This window comes from Dinoponera quadriceps, unplaced genomic scaffold (assembly GCF_001313825.1).
Source record: "Dinoponera quadriceps isolate SergipeBrazil2010 unplaced genomic scaffold, ASM131382v1 scaffold3289, whole genome shotgun sequence".
NCBI classification, from domain to species: domain Eukaryota; kingdom Metazoa; phylum Arthropoda; class Insecta; order Hymenoptera; family Formicidae; genus Dinoponera; species Dinoponera quadriceps.
The window spans coordinates 44,724-58,748 of NW_014558238.1; the positions used below are offsets into that span (position 1 = coordinate 44,724).

The 14,025-nt window shown below is 47.8% G+C and overlaps 2 protein-coding genes across 2 annotated transcripts in view; one reads left to right on the top strand and one right to left on the bottom strand.

Annotated features, from left to right (window-relative positions):
- Window positions 1–14,025, bottom strand: part of LOC106749745 (phytanoyl-CoA dioxygenase) — an 88,134-nt gene that overhangs the window by 18,205 nt on the left and 55,904 nt on the right. The gene's annotated exons all lie outside the window — the stretch shown is intronic.
- Window positions 11,448–14,025, top strand: part of LOC106749744 — a 26,586-nt gene continuing 24,008 nt past the window's right edge. Inside the window, exon 1 of the mRNA XM_014629478.1 lies at window positions 11,448–11,819. The gene's annotated coding sequence lies outside the window, so the exon portion shown is untranslated. The remainder of the gene's footprint in view (window positions 11,820–14,025) is intronic.

The following is a 14,025-nucleotide window of genomic DNA, read 5'->3' on the forward strand; positions in this document are numbered from 1 at the left end:
CCCCCCCCCCCTCCCCTCCCCTTGCTCTTCCCCGCCCTGCTTGTCCTCCTCTGTCCTTCTCTCCTATCTATCTTTTCCTCTTTTCCCGGAGTAACTGATTTCCCATCGCAAGGCACAGTTCTTCGTTAGGTAATCTTATCTCGAGAATGGCCCACTCGCATAGCATCCCTCCCGGTAAGTTATATTTCCCAAAAATAATCTGGGTGTATTGCTTGTATTTCGAGATATTATACAATCGCACGAATGATATAACGATGTTATTACACATTTACGTAACGTACATGTGACACAGAGAGTAACAATGTAATTCGATAATATATGATAACACCGTAATATGTAATATGGTAATACGATAATACGAAATGTGCGTGCTTTGTAAACAAGGTGACATTTCTTGTCGAATACTGATATATTTATCGTCTGCTAAAAGTGCGTAACCACGGTGATCACGAGGCAAAGAGTGTTCTGTAATCAAGAACAAGTTGAAAAGAGAAAGAGGAGCTGCATCGATTTCATCGAGAATCAGGATTACGCATGTTTGCAACCACTATCGATGTGCACAAGATAAAATTTGCCCCGACAGCTCAATGCGAGATCAAATCGATTGCATTTAAGCTAGCCAAGTATCATCAACCTAAAATTTCAGTTAATCACGAATCGGTGAAGCTTTCCACTTCGAGACTTTAATTACAAATGCAGGGTAGAAGCGGCGGTTGCGGTGGAGAAATTACCTCCGAAAGTTCGAGAAGACAAATCTGAATTAAAACAACAAAAAAAAAGAAAGAGGGGAAGAAACAGGAAAGAAAAATAAGCTTAATATTCCCAAGTTTTTACGAAAGTGGGTTAAGTCCCCGTCGTCGCCTTGAACTTTTCAACCCCCGAGCTTCCTGTATCTCGTACCGACACACCGAAAATCGAAGAGAAATATTATCCGAATTGAAGTCACAAATCGAAAATAACGCGATGACACAATAATTCCGGGTCGGCGGTCCCTGTCAGCCCTGAGGACGCCGGGAGAGATCCTCCCTGATACCGATCGCGTGTCGTACAACGATGGTGACGAAGATTAGTCACGATTACGCGTGTCGTGCGGCAGCTAATTTTCCATTAATCGAGATACGGCCAAGTCGCACGCACCCTCGGCTTCCTAGGGCTGCTCTATGCCTGCTCTGCACCTCCCCCCTCCCTCCCTCCATGCATGTGCACGTGCACCGATCGCGCGATCACGTGCAAAGTAAAAGCGGGCTCGATCGTTCGTTACTTAGTTACCGTTAAAGCGCCGATGCGATTCCCAAGGATTGCCGGGTACTCGCGCTATCTTCGGTATCCTCGAGATTCGCGCACAGGCCAACGGAGTGCTCTGGGGTAATCAGTTATTACTCTCCGGGCAAACGATAATTACGACGTGCAATTGATTGCCCGCGCGCGTGCCTGGCATCTCGCAGAAACCGGCAGAAGCCGGCTGCTCGATATCGATGCTATATCGCTTTTTCGTGCGGCCCCTTAACGCTTTGGACGGTTTCGGGCGACGTATGCACCGTTCGTGTTCGGCGTGAACGTATCACTTGTAATACCGAATTACGGCGAACTTATCGGGTGAATATTGCGCAATCAGCATCCCCGATGTTTCGTCGAGCCCAGTCAAAATTTCGGTTCTACATTAAGTCCACTTAGTTCCTACGTTAAAAGTCTCCCAAGGTCTCCTATTGTGCTTCATTTGATGCTACAAATGGTAAGTTTTTTTCTTGCAGTTTTCTCCATTTAAAGACTTAACGTGGAACTTGGAATTTCCCCCCGGGAGGTCCAAATTCCCTTCGCAGCTTAATACTGCTTTGATGCTACAAGTGAGAAGTTATTTCTGTTTTCTCCACTTGAAGGTTTAATGTAGAACTAAGTGGAGTTAATGTGGGATCAAAATTTCGACTCGGGATTTTGCTAATCGGGAATCGACACGACTCGCCGAGATCTCGCTGAAAACAGACGAATGACACGCGTGCGGTGTCTCAATCTCGGGGTGCTTCATTGTACAACGAAATTAATTCCGCAATGACGAAATTGTTGTTACGAGACCGGGATGAGAATCTCCGCCTCTCGTCGGGTGTCGATGCGCCTGAAGATTGAGTACCATCCCGGCACACGAGCTGGCATTGTTCATTGACGGATTATCATCGATCAACGTTGCTTACGGGAGAAATCCTGACTTACACGTAGAAAAATGATTATGTATAAATTTCACCTTTCTACGCCTATATATAATCATATGTAATTACATACGTCTAAGAAAAGCTGTTATATAAGTGAAGTGAATGCTTATGCTCATAACTGTCCACGATGTAAACACTTGACCGAACCGAAGTATTTTTTTCCGCTTTTTACTTAACTTTTGACTTAACTTTTCATTTCATGTGGACATATATAATTATTTATAATTATGTGTAATTATATATAATTATATATGTTCACGCGGTATGTGTAATTATATATATAGAGGCAAAAAATGCATATCCAAATCATATATAATTATATATAATTAGATATAATTTTACACGATTACATATAAACATTTTTCCCCGGACTGCAACGACCCCGTCGACGACGAGCACGCGCCGGTTCTTCCTCGCGCTGCCCGCGACAACCCCGACGTTGCGTCGTCGATTTGTCGATGCGAGAGACCTCGTGGTCGCATAACGTGGTCATGACAGGAGAGGAAAACTGTGGTAGGGACTTGAAACTATCCGTTTTGATCTCTTCCGACGGACGTATCGCGAATCCTGTCTATAATAGTGACACAACCGACGTCAACGTGGGGCGCCGTGCTTTCGCCTCATTCTGTTCTCGTCTCCTAGTCCACTCGGATCATCGCGCTTCTCTCGCATTCGACGTCGGGGAGTTTTCTCGGACCATCGACTGTCGCTCGCCGATTGTCACCGATCGGATCGAGAAAGCAGACGACGCATCGCGAGTCTCCTCCGCCCGTATCTCTCTCGATTCGGCTCGTCATTGCAGCAAATCGCCTTCGCGTCCGACACACCACAGGGTACAATAGTTAAATTCGGGAGAATCTGCGATCCCCCCCCTCGGCAGAGTCCGTTTCGTCATTTGTCGTCGCAACAGCGCAAGAACGACATGGCTTCGCGATAACTTCGCCGAAGACGATCGACGTCCAGAGGGAGAAGTAACATTCGCACTTCGCGAAGAATCCAACCAAGAAGATAGACGTTCCCCTACCGTCGGCGGGAATGCCGGCGAGGCAACAAGAGTTCGCGAAAGTAAGTCTCGTTGCTTCCGCTCGATCTGTCGTCGCTTTCCTCGGGACTGTAAACAGTCCCTCTGCGCCGGTCGTCTCTCATCAGATTTTCAGCTCGCCGGCTGGCCGGTTGAAAATATGACCGCGCGCAACTGTGGGCGACATTCATGGTTAGATCCTGTATACAGGGTGTCCGAAGCAGAAAAGTCGTCTATCATTTTGCGAACAACCAGACAAATTTCGAGTTATTAAGAATTGAAAAGAGTATAGTGGCTTCTTGAATTAATAATTCAAGAAAATGTGCGTGTTACTTGCGAAATGGTAGAGGATTTTTTCCTTCGGAATGGCCTGATTTACAAGCGTGTGACAGATGTACCTAGCGACAAGTTCGTGATTCAAGGTTCCAAATACCGATGTCTGTCGTTAGGTTAAGGCTACAACAGCTGTAATTGTAGATTAGGCTCCTTTAATTTAAGTTAAACAAAAAACCCTGCACCATTTTGTAAATAACACGCAGATTTTTGCGTTATTAATTAATGAAGTCTCTACATGGCCATTTTCAATCATTAACAACTCGTAATTTTTCGTGGTTGTCTGGTAAAATAATAAAAGGCTTTTCAGCTTAATTTCATCCATTCTATCTGCACAATACGAGATATTTCCCTCTATATTTATTATATATGTGTGATATATACGGTTACTCTAATATTCTTTAAATATTAATATCCGCTAGAACTCTAAAAATAACATTGACCACACACAACATCCCATGTAGCAAAAATATTCATGCTCACGAAACGGGAAGTTCTGCCTTAAAAGTATCCCGGAATAAAGCTCTGTCAAATTTTTCATCCATTTTTCACACCGGTATTGCTAGCGAGACAACTAACGAGAATGTTTAATATCAGGCGGTAACTGGGATGTCCCGCGAAGCTGCGTGCATTTTCTACCAGGGACACTTACTCGCCCGGTAAAAATGGATTATTAATCGAGAGAGAGCGCGCGTATTCGTCGCACGCGTTTTGCCGCTCGCGCTCTTCATTAAGATCCTCTCGATACTCGTCACGATTGAAACGTCGCTAATTACCGCAGAGTCCCGGCGTGCTCGGCGTGACACGGGCGTGACAAGTATATAAGTCGACGTCGGGAGCGATCCGTCAGAGGGAGGCGCGAAAGCCCCATATGGCACGCGTTTCCACCGTGAAATCTCCAGCGAGGAGCACACAGATAAGCGAACGGTGCGCGCATACCAGCCTCGCGCCTATACGCGGGGTGACGAATTGTCGTCGGATGTTAGTGCGATTAAACGCACTGACAATTCCTCGCGGCGCAGCGGGCGCGTTGCAACTGCATCACGATGATGACGAGGTCGTTACTCAAATTAAAGGCAGAGAGACGGCGAACGCGCCGACGGCGACGACGTTCGAGAAATGCGTCGCTCCGCGCGCGGCACGTCGTTCGGCCGGGTTCCTTCCGCGATTTCCTCGACGGTGAACGCCGACGCGAGAGTGTCCGTGTTTCAGCGCTAGAATCGCGCCGATTTTTCTCGAACCGCGAAATCACTCACTTTTCGTTCGATCTCTTCTTCATAATTATCGGCGCGAAGCCGATTTTTGCCGCTTCCCCGGCTTCGCCGCGACGCCTGCTCTCGCACCGTCGTTGTAGTCGCAGCCTCGAAAACAACGTGGCTTGAAAGAAAAGTGTTATTGAAGGGCAATTAACGTGGAGGATGCCAGCGCGCGAGTTACCAGTCGAGATCGGCGGTGGGCGATCGACCGCGTTACCGCGGTCTTCCGCACCAGCACCGCGACCGATGTAACATCACCAACGAGTTAGATCGGATTTCCCGGCCGCGTGACGTCACACACACATGATGGGAGGACCTCGCACAGCTCGCTCCAATTATTCTCGGGGATTACGCGCAAAGGTAGTTATCGCGCGCGAAACGCCGTCCAATTAGGAGAAATTTCGCGAAATTGCGTATCGGCCGCCGAGACATCTTATCAAAGATCCGGTATCCAACTTTTGCTTCTACACAGAGGCGAGGAGAATCGCAGTCGGCTCGCGAATCCTGTCCCCCGGGATCCGCGCGAATTGACGCGCTACGATGCAGCGGCGCCGATGAAGAGCGCGACGGATCGAAACGTGGAGATCGGGAGCGAAGGAAACGGGAGGAGAGTCCAGCGTCGGTCGGTTAGCAAAATAGGACGATTGTGTCACCTGTCCCGCGCGATAACCGCACTGCTATTGATGTCATTCCGCGATCACGCGGCTTCTTTTCCCACGTGCACGTGCGGCCCCGTTCTCGTTCTCCCCGTGCACGCACTCGGCGCTTCTCAGCAGCGTCTCCGCCACGTTTGCTCACTTCTCCGATTTGTTTCATTCAATATTAATATGATATATATTTGAGGTTTCGCTGAGAAATATTTGCGGAGCGTTTCTTTCTGTACTTTCTACGCCGTCAAAGGGTGTTCTCCCCATTTATACAGGAATAAATAAATAAATAATTAATCGCAAATCGCAAAACGAGCGAATGATTATCACTGGTCAACACTCCTGTGTTCCTAATCTATTCGGTGTTATTGCATCATTCGTAAGCCAGCGCTGGTTTCGCCTAGAGCGCCTTTATTTAAGCGTAACGCGATGCGTCAGCGTGCGGTTTAATTGCCGGAATTAATAATCCATTACAATGCAGTGGGTATTTTATTATACCTGATGAGTTACGTGACACACAATTCCGCCGCAGGCGTTTGCGCGAGGAATGAATTTTATTCTCTCCCCTTTTCACTCGTCCTCCCCCCCCCCCCCCTCTCTCTCTCTCCCCTTCAACATCTTCTATAATGAACAGCAATTACAAATTATGCGGTTAGCAACAAACGCGAGCGAGCTTAAAATAAGTGCGGTATAGATTATTTATCGAGGTATTAACCGTGATTCGATATAGTATAATCCGCTGACGCCACATCACTATTTTGTCACAATGTGTGTGCGTGTGTGTGTGTGTGTGTCACAAAAATTCGATAAGAAATTTATAATAAATGGGTGAACATTTTGTGCGGTTTTGCAGTACTCCAACGTATCCGGGCAGACCCCCGCACAGAGCTGAGAAACAATGGGAAACGCATTGCTGAAGTCAATATTTACGTCCACTTCATGTTGAGGACACTCATCGCTATGGGATTCCCAAGCAGCACAGAGAAAAAAGATCCTTTAGAGGAGGACAATATCATAGAAGGTAACGTCGTGAACGATGCGAACGCATCGGTTAATAAGTGTAATAAAATAAACGATATGGCGAACCGACGAATTTGCATCATCTGTGTGCTCGGATTATGGATTCCGAATCCCTTATCCCGCTTCTTTCCGACGGGCAGATATATCAGACAATCTTGTTTTATTGGAAACGGTCTTCCGCCTCTCTCGCGCGGAATCTCGGCCGCGATAGACCTTCCGGGTAACACTTTTGACGCTTGGATTGGCTCCGTGCCATCCTCCGAACTCGTTTGTATACGATCAATTTCCGAAATGTTTCAGTCATTTTCCAAAGTGGACACGACGCCGTGCGCGCCGCTGATCTTTTTGCCAAATAAACCGCTCGGTCCTCCACGGATGTCCCGAGAGATATTGGAACGACGTGTCGAACAATCGTTTCGGTCTCGTACATTCAATTTCTCTTCAAGTATTTATCGAGACGTTCTTTTCATCTGGAAAGATCTGACTTTATACGACGGTCTCTCTCTCTCTCTCTTTTCCAATCGCGTAGATCGCGTACAGTCGGTCGAATATAATGAAGATGCGCGGGTTTCCTTGGTTACGAAGGTCTCCCGTATTCTTCGGTTCCCCGGGATATCCTTCTTCCCGTCGCGCGTTCGTTCCTCTCGGATTCCTCACGGATGGCCTTCCAGTTCTTTCGGGGATTCGGGAACGCAGCATTGCGGGGAGAATGACGGAAGCTCTCGACGGTGGGCTTCTGAAGTTTGTCAAACGCGTCCTGCAACAGAGTGGTCCCGCTGGCTGCTCGGCGAGGTGAATTACGGGCCAGCCTCGAAGAACCAACCGGGATTCTCCTAGTGATGGAGGAGGAACGCGCTTAGCCAGAAGCCCGTGGGATCCACGCGCGTCCATTGTCGTGCTCGGAGAGTTCTTCGTGCTCCTTTACGCGTGGATAAATCGCAGCTACGCTGAAACTATATCCAGAGCAACGACATACGAATAGTTCTCGAGCAACTGAACCGTGCGTCTCCATTCGATACCCAAGTAGGAAGTAGCCGCTAGCGAGGTGCCGGCGAAGTGCCGATTTTCAGTGAACGTTACTGGATACCGATACTGATTTGATACTGGAATACTGGGACGCTGGGATGACAGTCTTGGGCCGAAACTCGAAAGACAGTACCATAACTGTACCGATTTCTAGTATCGACCTGAAGTGTAACATTGTTAAAATACTAGACGGACTAAATATAACTGATGACTGTCGTTAAGTACAACATATATTTGTAAATTAGGCCACTTTGAAACGAAAAATCCTTTACCATTTTGCAAGTGACACACAAGTTATCGAGCTAGCAATTAAAGAAGCCTCTATATATGGCTATTTTCAATAATTAATAACTCGAAATGTTGCGTGCGGTTTGCAGAAATGATAGAGGACTTCTTCGCTCATCTCACTGCGTTCTACGCCCTCGCAAAGTTTGTCGCCGTGGCTCTGAAACACCCTGTATCATGGCAAACACAAATATATGTTTTTCGAACTGGACGAGAACTTTGGTTACGTTATGGCTGCGAAATTCACAGCTAAAACAAACAAGTGAGAATAAACGATAGCGCGTAAGGAATCTGATAAATTTTGACCGCGTCTGTAGAATTCGAAATTAGAAATGAGTAGGAAAGGCACCGAATTAATTTACACTCCTGATACATATTGCGCGAGTTTCAACGAATTCTTAAGGTAACTAATTTCATGCTACGGCTACCTTAAGGCATTGGTATCGTAATATGAAATCCTTATTTCAGTATTGAATTGCTGCCTCGCCGGTCTTCGGTACCGGGCAAATGCATGCGATTTCTAGTTATCTCTATAGTTAGTGGCACAGGAAGCGACGCCAAGATAACCCCGGTTGTCTTGCCGACGCTAATCTCGGCTGCGCCGAATCCGCTGCGAGAGCACAAACGCGCCGGGAGACTCGCCGACGCGAGAGGGTGAATCGCGTCGAGGGCGTTCTCTACGCGGTAGAATTCTGTTCCCGAAGTCCGTGGGTTTGCGCGACCCGGTCGTCGGTCTTTGAGCGCCGTGCGGTTTGCTTTGAATCAACTCGTCCTTTCCTGTCGCGGGGGCTTTAATGAGCTCCGTAGCACTTTGTTGATAGCCCCGTGCGCACTCCGATGTCAGGCAAACATTCTTGCGCTACCCTCGGTCACCGCCGGCGGAGTTCAGCCACCTTCCCGACGTGTATCTATCGGCGGTGGTCGCGAGGAGTTCGGTCTTTGCGCGCCAAGAATCGACCCGATCGACCGACCCCTCGTCCCGCGCGAATTGCCGTTTGCACGCTGAAAAACGGATCCGGCAACAATTAGCAAATATCCAGCGAAATAGCTCCCAGTGATCTGGTTGTAGTAACCGAATAATTTCGTTAAATATGTCATGAAACTATTTCACTAAATGCTTGCGTAATCGTTACCAAACTCCTTTTTCAGCGCAATCGGTCGGTCCGGCACTTCCGCGCGCGACTTTGACCACCCGCCCTCGTTTCTTCCTCCTGGATTTCGGCCTCCGTGGATTCGAACGGAAGCGCGTCGACAACTTGACTGGAGGACAATATCTCGGTACCGCTAACGACACCTCCTCTCTCCCCCTCCCCGTTCTCTTCGAGATTTCGCCTACTGAGATCTCCGCTTTAATTGGTTTCATTCGACCGAATTTCAACTGCTTCGCGCTCGAAAGCTTGTATTCATCTCGATATTTTTTTTTCTTTTTTCAAAAGCTGAGGAACACGCAGAGAAACGCCCTTCTCGCGTTGATCCACGACTTCAGTTCGAGGAGCTCTTTCGTTTCTTACGGAGAAGCGGGTCGAAGTTGCTCCGAACGTATTCGAAGCTGCCGGTTGACCTATCGATAGACCTATCGACGCGTGCATCTGTGAGGTGCTGCCCGAGTTTATTTTAGTACAGCATGGAGTAGAGGTTGGAGGGACACGCGCCATTTTTTTTTTGTTACCTTCCTATCTCTCTTGTTTCTGTAGAACAGTGCACGTTTGCCTTCCGCAGCATCAACATCAGAACTGTAGGAGGCAAGAACACCTGACAGGTGCACAGCAACACAATTGGTGTATTTTTAATGTTGCTGCTTGGCCCAGAATTCACCGCGAGAGATTCAAAAAGCTCATAAAAGGAACGGTAAATCCTATTTCTGTGATGAATACGTCAGAAAACGTCATCGAAACAGCAAAGAATAGATATGTCAATTGTACGAAGCAAATAAAATGAGAAAAAAAAATTAAGTATTTCTACGTAACTTTTATTAAGTATCTTTACTTGGGAGACATTACCAACTTGTGTCAAGACTGCTATCGTAGCCGAAGCACCGATACTGAGAGTAATTTTTAAGTGACTTTTAAGTTTAGGGTTCCCGAAGTTTCATAATTTAAAGTGTTACGTTTAAGTTTAAATTTAAAGTTTAATTTAAAGTTGCAAGTTAAAAAATTTTCTTTTCTTTGTTGTATCTTTTAAAATTGTATCTTGAAAAATTACGATACGATTTTAAAGAAGTGTGATACATACATACTGTTCTTTAAAAATTGCTGTGCGTTTAATGTGTTTTCCTCGTAGATAACTAAGTATTCAATCGAATTTGTTTTATTTTCACATTTCCACAGACTCTAAAAGCAGTGGACAGGAAAATTATATTTAAAACATGAATTTTCTATAAAATATATGGATGTCACCTGTCGGGTGACCTGCGACCATTCTTGATCCGAAGGACACGCGTCTATCGGAAGCTTGAGGGAGGGGTAACACCACCGATGAGTCCCATGATCAATTTTTTGCAAAGACAACAGATACAGAGAGAGGAAATATCGAAATAATGGGTCAATGGACGCGGCATACTCGGCATAGTTGGCATGGTAGGAAGCACCTGCGGGTATGCAACCGCAAGTGTGTGTCATATTGTGCAGTTGACCGCACAATATACAATATAAACAGACAACTATGCAGCACGTGCTTGCTGTGCGACGATCGAGTTCAAAGCAGATATTTATTTAAACATGCCTATGTGTCTCGTTCGGTTAATAAAGCCGTTCGTCAAGTTTAATGGCCTTTCATGAATCTCTCTCTCTCTCTCTCTCTCTCTCTTCGTCTTTCAATAGATGTCAGATGTCAATCAGCACGTCTCGCACGAGAGCCGGCATTCTTCGCTTTCGTGATTTCTACTGATTAAAAGAGCTCGCTGAATAATGCGCGACGGATTCGCGTGTTCTGGCAGTTAAACCGTACGACTCGTTAACACACAAACATACACGCGTGGTAAAAGTTGACGGTGTCCCGAATGTGTCGGCGGCGCGTAGATTCCCGAGAACGCGTTTCCTCCGCGGGCGAGAGTGGGGCACGGGAAAAGGGAGACGACGTCTCCCTCGCGCGAAGCGGGACAAAGAGTGACCAAGGGGAGACAAAGAGCGAAGAAAGGGGCGAAGAAAGAAAGAAAGAAAGAAAGAAAGGGAGAGAGAGGCGCCGATTTGTCGAGGGTATCGCGGCCGGAGGAAGAAAAGGAGAAAAAAGTAAGCCGTGGAATCCCGAGCGCACCTGGAAGAGCGGGGCGAGACTCCGAGGAGGGAAGTAGAGGAGGTCGGACACCCGGTAGGGAATCATCATCTCAGCAGGAGTAGAAGCCGCTCTTCGAGGCGAAGAAGGAGGTGAGCCGGCCGAAGAAGTGGGATCAAGGGAGAAAGAATGAGAAAGAAAGAGAGAGAGAAAGAGAGAAAGAGAAGAAGAGAAAGGTGGAGCGCGTTCTCGCGGGGCACGCGAAGGATGAAGGAAGGCGAGAGAAGAGGTGGAAGCGGAGGAAGAACGACGCCGATCTTGGGATCTCCTCCTCCTCCGGAGAGATGCGGTGTGTCGCGCGGAGTCCGGCGCGAGCGGAGGCTGCGGTTAGAAAGCCTTCGGCCGAGGCCACGCCGCGGTGCGCCTCGGCGGCTGCATGCTATCCAGGTGACCGTTCGTCCGGCTGCTCGTGAACGCGGTTCACGACGCGCCAGTATGCATACGGTGGTACTCGCGTGCTGACGGTCCGCCGCGCGAGTCCGACCGACTGGTACCAGCGCGGTACCAGTTGCCCTCCAGCCAGCGCGATCGCCCTCGCGAGTACCGAGATTTTCTCTTTCTCTTTCTCGCTCTCTTTCCACCTGCCTCTTCCTTCGTCGACGTTTCGAGAGCCGATCTAACCCGCGAGTGCTTCGTATCACGGTGCCGGCGCGCGAGCGTGGTGATTCATCATAGCCGTTCGCGCCGGTCGAATTCCGCTCACCTGCGGGGGGGAAGAGCGGGCCTCGAAATACGTCGAGGCGGGAATTCCGAATAGGTATGTTAACGGGGCGCGCGCGATGTGCGCGAGGATAAGTCAGGATACGAGCGAGCGGCGGCAACGAGCCCTCGTCTTCGGGAGAGTCGAAACCAGGCCTTTCTTCGCGTTTCGTACCGTCTTTCGTTCGGGCTGCGACGAGTGTGCGCAACATGCGTGCACACACACACACACAAGCAAGCTGGGTGTCACGCCCTGAGACTGTCAACAACGCCCTCGTTCCTCGTCTCTCGCGGTTTCGCCAACGACGACCGTCGGACGCGGTGATCGTGCGATCAGGTGCGCACAGACGTACGCGCGCGCGCGTGCATCCGCCACGAATGTCGGCTGCAGTTTAGAAAGTGCAATGAACCGTTTCCCGTTCTTTTTATCCCGCGATTCGCGCCTGAATTTCTCGACACGCATACGCACCGCTCACACGCGTATCCGTGCGGGAGATAAGCGCGCGGACGCGAGGATTCGCGAGCGCATGACACATCGTAAGGCGGGCCGCGTGACCGCGACTCCAACGGCAACGCAATACGTACGGGTCCATTCATGGAAGGGACCGAGGCCGACGCGCGAGCGAAATTGCCGCGGATTTGCATTTTAGATCCGACGGATAAAGCGAACGAAGCCGAGAAAAGTGCACGGCAAAAGATCTCGCGTCAATAACGGCGCATTGAAATGTTCGCCTCGCTCCGACAGGAATCTACGTTCATTTAACATATATTTGTGTACTCCTTAACATGTGTTGTGTAAAAGTATCGCAAAAGGCAGGCTAAATTGTATCAGGATATACAGTCGCAGGAAATGTAGAGAGATCCGGGGAGAATCGAGTATGGTTGTTGGTCTGAATGTATTTTGTTAAATTTGTTACGAGAGGATAATGCGTTTCACGGTGTAAACGCACGTGCGGACTCATTTGTCGGAATTCTTAAACCGTATTTCCCGGCTGAAACAGTACTTCCTGCGATATTCAAAGGAATCAATTAATGCTAATTTGATCATAGTTATGCGGGAAAAATCCAATTCACATGCACTGAGAGAAAAATATTTGATATTTGTAGCACTGTAATTATGTTAGTAAGAGAATTATAATTAGGAGTATTTTTTTAGTAAAGGTTGCTATAGTATTAGTGATAATAACCTTTCATGTATATGTAAAAAGTAACTGTAATCTCTTTCAGTGTGGAATATATTTCAGGTAAAATGAAGATGAAGATTTGGCGTATGATTTGAAAAATACAAATAGAATGGAGGTTCTTCGCAATCCTTCGAGCATAATCCATTTTCTTTCCTTTAAGTATTCATTGACAAGTTTAGCTCTTGAAAAATGGATAGGGGAATTGCAATTATTAAGAAAATGGCACAACTAGTAGAAAATAATAACTGCTCTTTAATTAATTTTAGAAGCCCGTGAGGATTGGATTTTATTTGTTTTGTGTAGAAAGACGTGTAGATTCATTGGTAACAAGATCTCAAAAATCATCATTTTGTGGATAAAATTCTTCTTACATAACCTATAGTCAACTAATAATTTGTGGAAATTTCGGAAGGGGGGAGGCGGGGAGTCATAACATTAATAACTAAGGTACAGAGACAGTTTGACGTGGAAAGTAGATTCTCCGCGTTAAAAGTCCGACAGATAAATCGGCGCGTGCGCTTACACCGTCAAACATAATCTGACCTTCCGCAAAAAGAACTCAACAAAATATATTCGCACCAGCAACCGCGCTGGCCTCTCCATGTTTTCCGCGATCGTAACGCAAAAATTCCAGCGGACAGTTTCCGACGCAAAAATTTCTTACCGCGCGCCGGAGTCAATTCGACGCGACGTGCGGTTGCATTTACCCCCCCCCCCCTCGTACAAATACACAACACGACAAAGTTAGTCGAAGTTTAATTATCCCCGCAGCTCGGATATCCCGCGACTCTTCCGATAGCTCCAACCTCGCGTCGAATCGCGACGTCGAATTCGGCGACGACGTTCCGCAGCTCCTCTCTCAAACTCAAGTCAGGTTCTCATCGCGTCTCCGAGCGAAATTACATAATATACACTTATTCAAAGTTACACACGAGAAGTCGCGCGCGCGCGATGCTCGGTCTCGCAGAGTCGAAATTCAAATTCCGAGATCCAAAGAGAACGCGGCCGCCGAGCGCCGCGGGAAGTTCGATCGCTCGCTCGAGGGGAATCGTAGCGGGACCAGGAAGTATCTCGCTCGAG